This window comes from Bos grunniens, chromosome X (genome assembly GCF_055505025.1).
Source record: "Bos grunniens cultivar Pamir isolate PY7600 chromosome X, Bosgru_T2T1.0, whole genome shotgun sequence".
NCBI classification, from domain to species: domain Eukaryota; kingdom Metazoa; phylum Chordata; class Mammalia; order Artiodactyla; family Bovidae; genus Bos; species Bos grunniens.
Window position 1 is genome coordinate 97904489 of NC_141194.1, and position 16679 is coordinate 97921167.

The 16679-nt window shown below is 38.6% G+C and overlaps 1 long non-coding RNA gene across 12 annotated transcripts in view; it reads left to right on the top strand.

Moving 5' to 3' along the window:
- LOC147340951 (uncharacterized) overlaps window positions 1-15038 on the top strand; it is a 49582-nt gene extending 34544 nt beyond the window's left edge. For 6 of the 12 annotated variants that reach the window (XR_015159179.1, XR_015159185.1, XR_015159187.1 and 3 more), the window contains 4 exons: window positions 4813-4902; window positions 12645-12892; window positions 13441-13660; window positions 14425-15038. This is a non-coding gene — a long non-coding RNA (uncharacterized LOC147340951). The remainder of the gene's footprint in view (window positions 1-4812; window positions 4903-12644; window positions 12893-13440; window positions 13661-14424) is intronic. The other 6 variants (XR_015159181.1, XR_015159188.1, XR_015159178.1 and 3 more) reach the window with 3 other exon arrangements.
- The last annotated feature ends 1641 nt before the right edge of the window (window positions 15039-16679 follow it).

Genomic DNA, 16679 nt, shown 5'->3' on the forward strand with positions numbered 1-16679 from the left:
CAGCGGTAAAGAATCTGTTGCCAATACAAGAGATACTGGAGACAGGGGTTCTTCCCTGGGTCGGGAAGATCCCCTGGAGGGAGAAATGATAACCTACTCCACAATTCTTGCCTGGACTATCCCATGGACAGAGAGGCCTGGCAGGCTATAGTCCATGGGGTTGCAAAGAGTTTGACGCAACTGAGACGCAGAGGATATGAGAAAACCTTTTGGGGTAAGGGATGTGTTCATTACATTGACTGTGGGATGATTTCATAGGTGTATGCATATTTTGAAACTTGGCAAATTGTACACTTTGAAATATGTGCAATTCATTGTATGCCAATTATGTAAAAATATAAAACTAATAAATGCCATTTAGGAAAATGGTGGCCCAGCACTACAAATTTTACCTTGTTGTCTTGTGTTCCCAGCAATCTAAATTGTTTCCTTTGCAAACAACAAAGCAAAGGCACAGTTTCCAGGCACTGACCAAGGAACAGAGAAGCTGTATATTGGAGCTGAAAGTTACACTTGACCCCTGCCCCACCGACTGGTTAGCTAAGGAGATAAAACCTGAAATTATAAGAAATTCTAGGGAACAAGCAGAAAGAAAAGTCCTGGATGAAGCAACTTTGGCAAAATGTTCATAATTTGTGTAGCTGAATAATGGGTATATGGGACTTTTTAAAACAAAATGTGTCATTAATTTTGAGTTAACAGAAGAACTGTTATGAGTTAATAGAACTAAAGCCCAAAACATTCAGAATTGGTTGCCTATTGGTAATGGAACCGTGGGGAAAGGGGTAGTCATTTTTTACTGATTAAATTTGTACGTAGTTTGTATATTGCTTTGTTAAAAATAAAAACAATTTTGCAAAAACTCAACATCAGACCTGTGTAAAAAAAGTTTTCTTCTTCCCTTATGTGAAGTCACTAAGTTGTTTAACTCAGTTAATGATTCATGCAGTAAATTTAGCCATTTTGATGATTACTTGATTTTTGAAAGCTGAAATTTTTTTTAAAGTTCTGATTTATTCTTATTTGTACAGTTTTGGTAGAAGAAAAGGATTCTAAATTTGGAGGTTATAAATACTCAGATATTTGAATGCTGTTAGGTTTTATTTAAGAATATATAATTTTGGCAAGGCTTTATGAGATGAGAAGGATTATTGACATGCTGCGTTTATATATATATATGTAATTCTTGTACTTCCAGTTGAGAGGTATTTTAATTATATTCTATATCACTATTATCCTTCTTTGCATGATGGGAAGAAAATTTCAGGAACTTCATGTTTCCTCCTCTCATCACTTGACTTTGGGGGAATCTTTGACCACCATAAAGGAGAATTTTGAAAGATATATATTTTTTACATATTTTATAATATGTTTTAAAAATCTATACATTTGAGAAATTTGGGGTTATGAGAATTCAGAAAAAGGGTTCTGAATTCATAGTGAATTTAAAACAATTGCTCCTAATGGTACCCTAGTTGACTAAAGGAATTAGCTATTGATAAAGCTAAGAAATTAAGAACACAGGAAATGCCTTATTGGGTCAAATCAGTGACTCTCCAAGATATCAAAGGATATTTTGGTGGAATTACCTTGCACTTCATTACAAAGCAATAACCTCAAAATATTTTTTAAAACACCCTGAATATCCTAAAATGTCCTTTCATATATTATTAGGGATCTACAATCAGTGAACTTCCTAAATTTTCCTTTCACCTATTTATACTAGAGTCTGTGCAGCAGAGTTAAGGGTACAAACTGCAGTCAAACAAACCTAGGTTGGAATCTTAGATCTTGAACAAGTAATTTTCTCTGAGCCTCATTCTCATCTTCTGTAAAATGGGGGTAACTGAAGCACCTACTTCACAAGTTTATTGTGAGTATGCAATGAGAAAATTCATGTAAATCATTGAGCTTAAGGCCTGACTATCAATACATATTAAGTCCTGTTACTTTGTATTTTCAGCCTACACATTTTCTTGGTGTTAGTAATCAGGTTCATTCTATTTATTAAAAGAGAAATCAAGACTTCCCTGGTGGTCCAGTGGTTAAGACTTTGTGCTGCGAATGCAGGGGGGGTGCAGGTTTGATACCTGATCAGGGAACTAAGATCCCACATGCTGTGTGGTGCAACCAAAAGATTAAAAAAAGAGAGAGAAATTCATTTTTACAATAAAGGCTGGGCTTTGAAAAGGTGAAATAGCCAGTCATCTACATGGTTTGATTTTAAGAGTATCAGGAAGATTCCAACCTCTTCATTTCCCCTCCCTGCACATAAATACAGCATACTCTATCAAGAAAGCTCCATTTCCTTATTGACTGTGATGAAAATTCAGATGTCACCAGGATGTACATTCAAACCATAGATTGAAGACAGGTGAAATTTAAAAAATTAAAAAACAAAACAAAAACAGATATCCACAAAAGGAATGATTAAATGAAGAATCTACGGGTTTTGATTTCCTGGGGAGAGACAAGGACAGGCACTGAATTCAGGAGGAAATTGGGGCAAGAGGTGTTAGGAACTACTAGAGAAATGAAACTCTCCAGAACATTATGGTTAGGGAAACTATTTAGTGGAGTGCATTTTTTCCCAAGATAAGAATCACCTGGCTCATTTGTTAGACAAAGGGACTCACAGGCCCTTGCCCTGGAATGTGGTAAATATAGGGTGGGGTTAAGGAATCTGAAGGGTTAATGAACACTCAGGGGATTCTTAAGACCTGAAAAGTTTGAGAAAAGCTGGAGAGCTTAGGAGGCCAGGTTTTGAAATCAGAACACTTGGACTCAAATCCTAGCTCCTGTCCTTAAGGATGAATTATCATGAAGTTAGTTAACCACCTTCAACCTTAGTTTCCATCTCCATAAAATGTTTGGGGATTAAATAAATTAATTAAATAAATTAATGTGTACAAGACATTTATCTCACAGTAGACACTGAAAAAAATAATTGGCATTTTTATTTTCAAGTGTCTTTCATTTCAGTTCACTTATTCTTATATATGAGCCCTTAGAGTCTCCTGGGCAAAGTACCAAAGTGGTCAATGATTTTCTAGAACTTTTTGTTTGCTTTCTAACATGTCCTTATCTTTGAAGCCAGAGTTGGAGAAATTAGCATTGTTATTGTGATCAGCTGTTCTGGGTCACCTTTTATATCTTTATGCCTTATCATGTAAATTAGGCATTCAGAATGTCAGAATTTCTATTCAAACCCTTTTCCATAGACACTGATGTCACCTGTCCCTGGCAAGTTGATTTGCCTCAGAGTTACAAGGTTTTCAGACTTTAGCCTTCTCTCTGAGTTCCAACTTGAAAAAACCCAGTAACACTCGACTTTGAGTTACAGTTTAAGCAAGGCTTTGAAAGCTCCTCAGACATTGACTTCCAGTTTAGAAGGAGCAGAGTGTCAGAGAAACAGAAATGAAAAGACAGAGGAAGACAATGCAGGGAAAACGTTAAACACATATCAACAGTAAAAAGGGCAAGACCATGAAAAAAGAGACAGAAAGAGACAGGCTGACAGTGCCAGATAGAGGAAGGGGAAGGGTGAGGAGACCCAGAGAGAAACAAAGATTGAGAAAGCAGCATAGACAGAGCTAGAGGTGGGGACAGAGACAGACAAGCACGGAGAGAAAGAGATCAAGACATGGTCTGGGAGGAAAGCTCTATTATTAATAAAAGTAGCTTTCTATGGAAATTTCCCTAGAAGTTGAAAAAGGAAAAATCCATTTAACACAATTTTAAAGTAATTACTATGGGAAAGGCACTACTTGGAAATTGTGGTGGATATACAAGCTTTTCAGTTACTGGGTTGGAGAAGGGTGTGTACCACAGAAGTGTTGCAGGAAGGCGGACCCCTTCCAGGGCCCGAAACTGAGCTCTTGTCTAACACTCGGAAATGAATTGTCCAAGGGGACACATGTGCTGACAAAGCAAGAGACTTTATTGGGGAAGGGCACCCGGGTGGAGAGCAGTAGGGTAAGGTAACCCAGGAGAACTGCTCTACAGCATGGCTCGCAGTCTCGGGTTTTATGGTGATGGGATTAGTTTCTGGGTGGTCTTTGGCCAATCATTCTAATTCAGAGTCTTTCCTGGTGGCGCAGGCATCGCTCAGCCAGGATGGATACTAGCAAGAGGGATTCTGGGAAGTGGACGGACATGCGATGTCTCCTTTAGCCCTTTCCCAAACTCTTTCGGTTGGTGGTGGCTTATTAGTTCCATATTCCTTATCAGGATCTCCTGTCATAAAACAACTCATGCAAATGGTTACTATGGTGCCTGGCCAGGGTGGGCAGTTTCAATCAGTGTGCTTCCCCTAACAGAAGGTGATAAGCAACATTAAGAAATAAATGTTTCTTAGTTCAGAGAAGGAAAGAATGGTTTCAATTAGGGGCTGGAGGAGGAAGCCTTGAAGCTGGACCCTGATGTCTGAATAAGGGTTTAACAGGTGGAGGGGAAATAAATTTTCAAACAATAAGAAGGGCATTGGTAAAAACTTTGAGCAAGGTAAGGAAGAGATGTGTTCAGAAAAAAAGGAATGGTATGATTTGGCTATAATTCAAGTTACAAGTAAAGGAGTACTGGGAGAAAACTAAAAAAGCATTTTTTATTGCAGGAAGAGGGGTTGAAGATAAGATTGAGGAGCAACTGAGGGTTTCTGGGACAGGGGAGTAACAAGTTTGTGAGTGGGAAGCATTAGAAGAACAGGAACTGGAAGCCAGGTAGTGAAGATAGGAAGGATACTGTTGCTATTGTGCGTTCCAAGGCATAAGTCCTATCAGCTATCTCCTGAACATCCCTTCCTCTCTTTTACAGTGTCCTAGTTATTACTGCTTGGATCAGTAATGGTCCAAAGTCTTGACTGAAGGAAGAAAATAAAGTCAAGGGAGAAACTGAAGACAACCTGTAAGTTTCTAATAGAATGATAATGTTATTACTGTTACTAAGTCCAAGCTCACTCTGCTCACCACATGACAGGCCAGTGAATCTGAGAGATGAAATGTTGAGGCAAGGAATACAACTTGATTCAGAAAGCCAGCTAACTGAGAAGGTGGCAGACTAATGTCTTAAAGAAACCATCTTGTTGGGGTCTGAATGCCAGGTTATTTTATAGAGCCAGAGAGAAAGAAGCAAAGAGAAACTAAAGTCAAAAGGCAGAATAGAGAGAGAGGCAGTGAGGAAGTAAAATGAAAAGGGTCTTCAGTCTTGCAAAACATCTCTAGGAAGGGCCAGTGTTTGGAAGGAGTGTGTTAATCTCTTCTTTTTTGTAGCCATTCACAGGTGGGCAGGGTCATATTATCTCTCTGTGAGCTGAACAAAGGCACTTTAACAGGCAGAGGAGCAGGGTCCTTTGAGGCAGGCCATTATGTATGATTATAGTAAGAATAGTAACAAAAACCAAGTCAAAGAAACATTTCCATCAGGGAGTCAGAATTGGTTCTTCTCTGCAACATTACCAGAAATTGGTTTGGAGGAGATAGGTTTCGTTTTTGGTATGTAGTGTTAACGTAGATGAAAAATGTCACCTGCCAGATCAGTAAACAAAGGGTGTTGCCATCATCAAGACAATAGTCACTGCAGCAACCCTGACTGTGCACCCAGAGGGGATTCAGGCTAGAGAAAAGCGGGATACTGGCCCTTGATAGTTAAGGTGCATATGAAAGGAATGATTTCAATGAGCCCAGACTCTTGCATCTTCCCATACCTAGAAACCTGCTAAATTCATTAACAAGATGTCTGGTTTTCTTTAATTCACAGTAATATTTTGATGTCCTGACTACCTGGATTTTCTTGCCAAACTCCTATATGTCCTGACTCCTCCCTTACCTTGTTGGAGCAGGGCCTCAGAGCTATCTGAGAGTCTATCTTCTGGGCCTAAGTTCTCAGAAAATCTGCCCAATAACACATAATTCTCAACTTTTATGTTGTGCATTTTTTTCATTTGACATTAGAGATGCTAGTGTGATTTTTTATAAGATGTCTAGGAGGTGATGTGGACATTTGAAAAGAGTTTGCTGCTCTGAATCCTGGAAATAGAATATGATGTATTCCAGGAGGTGGAATGAAATAGTCTCTGTGGGAAGAGTTCTTATATGTTTCTTTTTAGCCCTGAGATTCTTTTCAGTTAGACTCTAGGACCCTGTGTTAAGGGTTCGTGACTCTCAGTAGTAGATTGAAATTAGTTTCACTCTTCTATATGATTGTCTTCTACCCCTAAGACACCCTTCCAGACCCAGAGGAAAAAGAGAGAGGGAATTAATAAACAGTTATATGCTATAGGAAGTAGGATGGAATGAAGTGTTCTCTTTTTCCAGATGAGCATGGCACCTGCCTGCCTAGGTGGGTTACTCCAGCTGATAAGCACAGAGTAACAGCAGATGGTATGAAAATACAGGTGACAAAATGAGCTGGCTTTGTGTTGATTCATGGTGTCCTATTTTGCTCCTCCAACTAGGGAGAAGATATTCTGCTGATTTTTACAGAACTGATAGGACTAGCTCAAATAGCTGAGGACAGAACCCTACTGTCTCTATGTGGGTACTTGCTTCTTCCTTAAGAATGCCTTAGACCTCAGCCCTCAATGATGTGGGGCGGGAGGGTGATTTGCTGTGAATAGAAAGGGGGTGAGGTCAGATGCAGAAACACATCGCTATCTCAGGACCTGTCATCATGTGCCTCTCATTGTGATATCTCTTAGGTCCCTCCTTTCTTTCATGGTATTACAAAAGTTTGCCTCCCTCCATCCCCAAAGCCCACAGTGCTGCAACCACATCCAGAGTAAAATATCCCTTAAGCACTTAAAAAAATGTGTAGCTTTGTCCTTAAAACATGTAGATTTCAATAATGAGGAATGGGTGCCTGGGTTTTCTGTATATGCGTGTATGCTAAATCGCTTCAGTCGTGTCTGACTTGACAGCCCCATGGACTGTAGCCTGCCAGGCTCCTCTATCCATGGGATTTCCCAGACAAGAATACTGGAGTGAGTTGTTATGCCCTCCTCCAGGGGATCTTCCTTACCCAGGGATCAAACCCATATCTCTTGCACTGGCAGGCATGTTGTTTACCACTAGTGCCACCTGGAAGATCCCCTTGGTCTTCTGTAAGTAACCTCTTTCACTCTGCTAGCTGCTGCATACCTTGAAGCAATTGATCTAGTGCAGTGAATCTCACTGACAAAATACATCTGAATAACCTAGTTCAGTTCAGTTCAGCCGCTCAGTTGTGTCTGACTGTTTGCAACCCCATGGACTGCAGCACACCAGGCCTCCTTTTCCATCATGAACTCCTGGAGTTTACTCAAACTCATGTCCATTGAGTCAGTGATGCCATCCAACCATCTCATCCTCTGTCATCCCCTTCTCCTCCCACCTTCAATCTTTCCCAGCCTCAGGGTCTTTTCTAAGGAGTCAGTTCTTTGCATCAGGTGGCCAAAGTATTGGAGTTTCAGCTTCAACATCAGTCCCTCCAATGAACTCTCAGGACTGATCTCCTTTAGGATGGACTGGTTGGATCTCCTTGCAGTCCAAGGGACTCTCAAGAGTCTTCTCCAACACCACAGTTCAATAGCATCAATTCTTTGGCACTCAGCTTTCTTTATAGTCCAACTCTCACATCCATACAGGACTACTGGAAAAACCATAGCTTTGACTAGATGGGCATTTGTTGGCAAAATAATGTCTCTGCTTTTTAATATGCTGTCTAGGTTGGTCATTAACTTTTCTTCCAAGGAGTAACAGTCTTTTAATTTCATGGCTGCAGTCAGCATCTGCAGTGATTTTGGAGCCAAAAGAAAATAAAGTCAACCACTCTTTCCCCATCTATTTGCCATCAAGTGATGGGACCTGATGCCATGATCTTAGTTTTCTGAATGTTGAGCTTTAAGCCAACTTTTTCACTCTCCTCTTTCACTTTCATCAAGAGACTCTTTAGTTCTTCACTTTCTGCCGTTAAGGGTGGTGTCATCTGCATATCTGAGGATATTTCTTCCGGCAATCTTGATTCCAGCTTATGCTTCATCCAGCCCAGCATTTCTCATGATGTACTCTGCATGGAAGTTAAATAAGCAGGGTGACAATAAACAGCCTTGACATACTCCTTTCCCTATTTGGAACCAGGGAATAACCTAGGGGAGCCCTTTAAACATACAGATGCCCAGGCCCATCTTGTGGTTATAATTCCTTTGGTTTGGGAGGTAGGACCCAGAGCTATGTATGCTTTACAAGCTTCCTGAGTGATCCTCATTTACATGAAATGTGTTATCAGAAAATTAAATTATTTCCATCTTGCCCTTTGACAACACTAGCTGGGGCCTACTGGCCTCATGTCCCATTCCCTAGTTGTATTAGCATCATCAATTTAGTGAGCACAAGTTTCACAAAGGGAAAGATATTAAAATGTGTATTCTCAACCCCCATCCTGTAACTACTTAATCAGAATCTCTGAGAACAGGATGCTAGAATTGGCAGTTTTACAAACACCACAGTTACATATAGTGCACTAGTCTGCAAATCTAGTGCACTAGTCTGCAAATCACACTTTGAGAACTACTGATCTGAGCCTGGGAAGTTAAAGTTGGCAGGAGCAATGTGGTTTGGGGCACAGTGGAAAGAAGAGGTAGATCGCATCAGCTGTTGAGTCACTGCAGCTCAGTGGACCAAAACGGTCTTGGTTGGAGTCTCCACTTCAGTAATGTACTGAGCTGTGGTTACAGCCTAGGCAAATGAGGCCAGATGATAGCTAGAGAAGACTGCTAATTAATTAAGCTTGGCCTAAGGTCAGGCCACCAACTGGCAGACGCAAGTTCTTTTTTAAGTAGGAGAATTTTAAGTTGGATGAGAAGGATAAGAGAGATCTGAAATATGAGAACTTTTCCTCTGACTTCTCAAACCCCTTTTCTTATTTCTCTCAGAGCTTAAGTAGTTTCCTCTGTAACAGTATCAGGATTGACTCACAAATTATTATTCATTGTTAAATTATGTTAGGAATGTGTTCAAAATGCAAGAACAGGGTGTACAGTGTAGACACTACTTGAAAAGGCACTTAGATATTTTTTCTTTAAGTGAGGGAGGAATATTTTTTCTGTGATATTTGAAAAGTGAAAGAAGTGTTTGCATTTGTTGTATGGTATATTCTATAAAACCATCTCCTGATTTCCTGTTGAGTGTCCTTCTGTGAAAGGCCATGTAAGGTAAGACTGGTTGCTTTTCTGTTAATGAAAGGGTGCAGAGGGTATAACTCTTACTACTGGTGGTTAAACTGAGTTTGAGATTTCACATATACTATGACTTTCTGCTGTGATTTAAGCCTTCTACTGCTACATATTACTCAGAGTATTGTCTCCTCTTCCAGCCAACTAGATGTTAAGCTTCCTGAGGGTAGGCATCTTGTCTCAGACTTCTTTATAATCCTCTATCCAGCCTAGGACCATGCTCATATATGGCTGAGTAGTATTCCAGTGTGTGTGTGTGTGTGTGTGTGTGTGTGTGTGTGTGTCTGTGTCTGTGTCTGTGTGTATCACATTTTCTTTATCCATTTATCTGTTGATGGATATTTAGGTTGTTGTTGACATTTGCAACAACATGGATGAACTTGGAGGGCATTATGCTAAGTGAAATTAGAAAAAGACAAATACTGTATGATATCACTTATATGTGGAATCTAAAAAATGCAACAAACTAGTGAATATAACAGAAAAAAAGAATCAGATTCACAGATATAGGGAATAAACTAGTTGTTACCAGTGGGGATGGGTGGGTGGAGGGGAGGTATAGAAGATTAAGAAGATTAAAGCCAGAAGGAAAAACACCAATACAGTATACTAACGCATATATATGGAATTTAGAAAGATGATAACAATAACCCTGTGTACGAGACAGCAAAAGTGACGCTGATGTATGGAACAGTCTTATGGACTCTGTGGGAGAGGGAGAGGGTGGGAAGATTTGGGAGAATGGCATTGAAACGTGTAAAATATCATGTATGAAACGAGATGCCAATCCAGGTTCAATGCACGATACTGGATGCTTGGGGCTAGTGCACTGGGACGACCCAGAGGGATGGTATGGGGAGGGAGGAGGGAAGAGGGTTCAGGATGGGGAGCACATGTATACCTGTGACGGATTCATTTTGATATTTGGCAAAACTAATACAAATTATGTAAAGTTTAAAAATAAAATAAAATTTAAAAAAAAAAGAAGATTAAGAAGATTATAAATTAGGCATAAAATAAGCTATAAGGATATACTGTATAATATATCCTTATATTTTACAATAATTATACATGGAGTATAACCTTTAAAAATTGTGAATCACATAATTGTACATCTGTAACTTATATAATATTTTTTTGTCTTTTTTTAATTAATTTATTTTTTATTTTATTTTTTAACTTTACAATATTGTATTGGTTTTGCCATATATCAACATGAATCCGTTATATAATATTGTCCATCAACTATACTTCAATTACAAAAGATTGAGCTTATATGAGAGTAATGATATGGGAATGACAGGAGTGTAAACATCCACTCTACTTGTGTTTAGTTGTAGTTCTAAGACACAGAGCAGCATGAGATGAGGGATGTTGCAATTTTGGCAATCTACCCCAGCATTTGCTATGTATACTATGCACCCTTAAACTGTGATATTTACAGTTGATGATAGCTGAACCATTCTTAGCAAAATGGGTACAAGACTAAGAAAATTAGTAAGTTTCATTCACAAGAGTTGAAGAGAAGGAGTCATCCTTCTGCTTTGTAGTGATAAAACTAGTGACTCTAGGCCCTAAGATATGAGTCATAGAAACTTGAATGAATCTGCCCACTTTCATAATATTTGTATAGACATGAATTATCTGCTTCCCATCTCTATACATATTATTTCAGGTGAACTGTGTATGAGTATACTAGGAGTGAGCAGGAATTGTCCCCTGTGAAGACAATTGGGCATAGAGGTAGAGCCATTCTTTGAAAAGGAGAAGATTTGATTTTACATATAGTGATATTTCATAAAAAGCAGATATGTTAGAGTCTTTTTTGCCTTCTTACTGACACTTCTGAAAAAGTGAAAGTGAAGTCGTGTCTGACTCTTTGCGACCCCATGGACTGTAGCCTACTAGGCTCCCCCACCTATGGGATTTTCCAGGCAAGAATACTGGAGTGGGTTGCCATTTCCTTCTCCAGGAGATCTTCCCAACCCAGAGACTGAACCCAGGTCTCCTGCATTGTAGGCAGATGCCTTACCCTCTGAGCCACCAGGGAAGTCACTAACACTTCTACTTAACTACTAACTGCCATAAGAGCAAACAAGATAACTGTTGTGTAAAACACTAAAGTTTTACTGTCCTGCAGGTACAGTCATAAATCTGTAAAAGAAGTGTTGATGGTAATACCACTTATGTGAAAAAGAAAAATGTAGTTGACTTCCTAAGACTTTAAAAACAAATTTTTATTGCTGTATAGTTGCTTTACAATGGTGTATTAGTTTCTGCTGTATAGCAAAGTGAATTGGTTAAACATGTACATGTATCCCCTCCTTTTTATGAATTCCCTTCCTATCTAGGTCACCACAGAGTAGAGTTCCCTGGACAATAGAGTAGGTTTTCATTAGTTATCTATTTTATACATAGTAGTGTATATATATATGTCAATCCCAGTCTCCCAATTTATCCCATCCCTGCTTATCCCCTTGGTAACCATATATTTGTTTTCTGCATCTGTGATTCTATTTCTGCTTTGCAAATAGGTTTATTTGTACCATTTTTTCTAGATGCCACATATAAGTGATATTCCTAAGACAGTTTAGAAATAGAAAATATTATGCAAATTAGTTGAGATAATTAGGTATTTAACAAAGGGTCTGGTTTCATTCAACTATCTGAATAGTTCTCAGAATTCTTATCAAATATCTGCTTCCCTTTTTGATTCCAGGTCTTCTCTGATAAAGTGCTTTTTAGGTAAACCTTGCCCCACTACAAAAATCAGAACCAGACTTTGGTTGAACTAACAGAATGGGCCAGAGACGGGAAGGATGGTGCTGAGAACCTAGATCTACTTACATATGTCAAGCAGGCAGGGAGGCAGCCAATCTGGAAAGTTCCAAGCTGCAGGCATTAGGAAAAGGTCCAGACAGCTAAACAAAGCCCAGGTGATACACTGAGATCCAGACAGGCCAATAATTGATATGAGAGTTCTTATAACAGATGGCAAGGAACAAGTCATGAAGATAAGTTTTAATGAGCACAGAATCTAACCACAAAGACACATTCAAGACAGGAATTCTAGGTTAGGTATGAAGCTAAGATTGGTTATAATAAGGCAGGAGGTCAGAATGAGGTCTAAAATGAAGATGGCAGTACTGGTCATTGAGATTATGGTTCCAGAATTAGAGATGAAGTTGAACCCATGGGCAGAAAGAGAATGGCTTCAGCTATTGGGCTTAGTTAGCTGCTGGGTTCTAAGCTAAATATGAAGATAAGTATATTTCTATGATAATTTTACTTAGATAGATCCCTGCTGCCATTTCCCAACACAAAGGAAAATTAAATTTTTATATCCTTCTGAAGAGTGCACTTGCTTATAAAATCTCATCTTAAAATCTCTTCTGGTATGTATTTATTCCAAAAAGTTAATTCAATTGCTGTCTTTCAGATACTGTGGAATACTGAGGTGAATAAAACATAGCTATTGGCCTTAGAAAACTTACAGATTCTTGAAGAAGCAAGCATCTAATTACATCTGTTCAGTCACTCAGACATGTCCAACTCTTTGTGACCCTATGGACTGTAACCTGCCAGGCTCCTCTGCTCAAGGGATTTTTCAGGCAAGAATACTAGATTGGGTTGCAATTTCCTCCTCAATGATTACAATACAGCATGCTGAAAGCACAAGGAATAGAGGTAACCCCATTAAGTCATTCGATCAACCAAATGCATGGAGTGTCTTCTATTTTATAGCATTGGTCTGGAAACACAGGATAATCCCCAGTCCAGACTTTCAATGTCATAGAAAACTTCCAAGAGAAGGTGAAAGTTGATCTGAATTTTGTAAGAGGTAGTCAGGTAAAAGCATGTGGCAAACATTATTCATTCTCCCCTTCCTGCATACAAATAGAAATCTGAATTTTTTGAGGCAGCATTGTAGTAAAAGCTGCCTACCCATTCATATACCATTCTAGGTTTGAATGACCATGTAAGTGAAAAAAAAAAAGCCTGTTGAACAGGGCTTTGTTGAAAATATTTTTCCCCCAATGAAAATGAACTTAGCTGACAGGTTCTTCCCTCTTCCTTTTATTCATGCTTGGAATGCAGATATGAAACCTAGAGATGGAATCATCATCTCTCAGCCATAAAACCTCCTTACAGTAGTGGTAAAATAAAAAGATAGTAGGAGTCTTGGTCCCTGATGATACCATACAACTTATATTTCCTTTGGATTTTTGTTTAAGCCATTGTAGTCACTTTTCTATGATGTACTGTTAAATACAATTCTAAGTAATAAGAAGAGTACTGGAGTTTGGTGGTAAAGAGTTCAAGAGAAACTTCCCAGGCATAGGAAACAATGAGATTCACAAAGATGTGGAGTGAGAAGCTCAATATGAAGAAACTGTAAGGAAACCAACTGATTGGAGTTATGAAGAGAAGGAGACCAGAGATGAAGTTGTAGAGGTGAGTAAAGGCCAGTTCCTTGTAACCCATATTAAGGAGTGTGAGCTTTGTTGTAAAAGTAATAAAGATTCTCTTGTGGATTTTTTCATGACTTAATATTTGCATTTTAGAGAGAACATTTTATTAGAATATTTAGAAACATTTGGGAGAGACTGATGGCAGGCAGATTAGATGGGAGATTTATATCGTCCAGGTGATTAAAAACCAAAACTAAGTTAGTAGAAATGGGAATTGATAGACCAGATTGGAGTTACTAATTATAGGTCTCTAGAAGAGATTCAAAATATATCAAGGAGGTAGAATCAACATAGATTGGATGTGTAAATTTGAAGCAAAGAACATCTCAAGGATGATCCTCAGGTTTCTGTCTTGGGTGACCAGACGATTCACCAAGATTGGTACTACAGGAGGAAATGATGGTTAAGTAATGATCCAAACTCTGATATCTCTGAAAACCAGAGAGAATTAAAGTATATTTTGCCAACTGTAAAAGTACCTCTCAGGAACAGTGGTAATACAGCCTCAACTGTTAAAAATGACATGTATATAAACTTAGTATTTTCAGAAAATTCCTAAGTAGATTGAGATAGAGATAATAGTGTTTTATTTTCATGCAATACAATGTTTATGCTGTGCTTTAATATTTCTTAGAATGTGGTTAGAAAAAAAAACAAAAGATAAAAACAAAGATAACAACACCAAAACAGCTATACTACAGTAACCATAGTAATGTTTTCTGTTTCTTTCTTTGTTTCCTATTTCAGCCCAGTTCAACTCTGTAAAGAGAAAATGATGAATGGAGAAGAATAAGAGGGAAAGAAATGAGCCATAAGAGACATTTAGCAGACATTATTTTAATGTCTCTGACATAGTTTTGCATAGTTTCACACCTTTATGAGTTTATTGCTATAATGGTGGCAGGAAGATACAGGTTCCAGGCACCGCTAAGTAATGAGACAGTTTTGAGTTTTACTTGATACTTCCAGTAAAGTCTTTTCACAGTATCTGTGCTCTTTCAATCCAGAGTAAAGAGTGCTCACATAAAAAGCCCTAGCAGTGGCAAAAGGAATCAAAACTCTCTGCATTCTTTTCCATCTAGATGTCCTCTCTTTGGTTTGGTCAAGTCAAGATGAAGGGCAGAATAGGTTGGCACTTGTTATCAGCCCATATAACCACATCACAGTGAAAACAGTGATGTCCAAAGTTTAGTAACCATGACTGGAAAGGGCTGGTTGTGCCTGAACTTCTGTACTTGATTGCATAAACCAGTAGCCTATATTTGGACAAAGTAACGAGAGGAAATTGTAATTATTCATTTCATCTTGGTAGGATTTGGCTTATTGCTCCTGCCTTCTGAATTAAATGGATTTAAAAGAGACTGAAAGACTTAGAAAAGCTTCTCTTGCTACAGATGTTCTGCTCTCTTTGGCGGGGGGTGGGGTAGGGTGGGCATCACACCACACAGCTCACAGGTACTCAGTTCCTGGATTCCCGGATCAAGGATTGAATCCAGGCTATGACAGTGAAAGACCAGAATCCTAACCAATAGGCCACCAGGGAACTGCCTCTGCTGCTATTCTTAAACAGTGAAAGACTGCTCCTAATACACGAGAGGGTATTGGTGGGAAGGAGAAAAACAGATATTGTGGAATAACTAGGTTCTTATGAGCTAAAAATATTGACTGGAAGTTGTTGACTGTGGTCACATGAGCTTTATTGGCATACCGAAGGAAAAACTGAAGAAGAAAAGATTGCTTTATGAAATGTATTTTTTTTGGAGACCATGTTGGTAGGTAAGTTTGAAAAGAAATCCTTGGGGTAAAGTCAGAAACTAAGATAGTATTTGCTAAAGTATCATTTCAATGCCTAGATACTTAGTCATCAAATATATTTTTAGTTACCTGTTTAATTCACAACATTCTGACACAGTGCTCAATAGTGAGAAGTATAAATCCCACACTCTGGGATTAGATAATAAAACAATCCAAGGGGATTTTTTTTTTCCTGATCGCACATTGCATTCATCTCATACCTTGAAGGACAAGGGCTCATTTCACTTTAAACTTTTCTTTTTCCCTGCCACAGCCTCATCACAGATGATTTTCATACAAATGTGTGATCTTTTTGTGATTTACCTCAATTACTCTTTCTACCTTTCATTTCCTAGAGTACTTTGCAGAATCCTAAACTATTTTGATTCCAAAGCGGGTTAGTTATGTATCAGTACAAAATCAAAGGCTCACCAATCAGAAAGCTAGGAATGAAATAGGTATCCGTCTGTGATAGCATTATAGTGATTTGGGCAGACCCGGTGGTAAGGCAGTGACAGAAGATGTGCACCACTGTCGCTTTGCATGGAAGCAGGAAGGTACAGGAAGAAGCAATAATGCCTTAAGAGGAGTATAACAGAAAGGGAAAGAATAAGAAATAAAGCTGAACTTATAGAAATAGCTTCTAATTTACTTTTCATTATATCTAGAAGCTCTAGAGTGCCATCTGACCTTTCTACCAGGAGAAGCAGTAAATAAAATGTATAAATAATTTGTATTTTATATGTGTTTTGTACCCCAAATATGGAACTCAGCCTATTTGAGAATGAGCATTCCTAACTGCAAGGTCAGTGAATTCAGAATCAACTGGACTATCAACTCCTTTTGACAGAATCTATTTGTTTCAAAGTCATGTTATTTGCCCTTGTAAGAAGCAAGATAAACAGAGCAGTTTCAAAGAAAGTTGTGAGATAGTTGGGCTTTAAGAATTTGACTTTGACAAGTTCGAGAAGTAAAAACAGGGGTGGAGGGGGGGTTGGGGATGTTTAGGGATGTAATAGGGATGCTTATCCTATTTAAAAAAAAACAGAATCAATAACTAATTTATTCAACAAGCACTTATTGAATACCTTCCATGTGTCATTTGGTGATGGGCTACATACTAGACGTGTTAAAAATGAGAAGCAGGCAGGATACATTTCAATCCAGGAGAGGAAGAAGGTGATTCCATGACAGAATAGCAGGTGAGA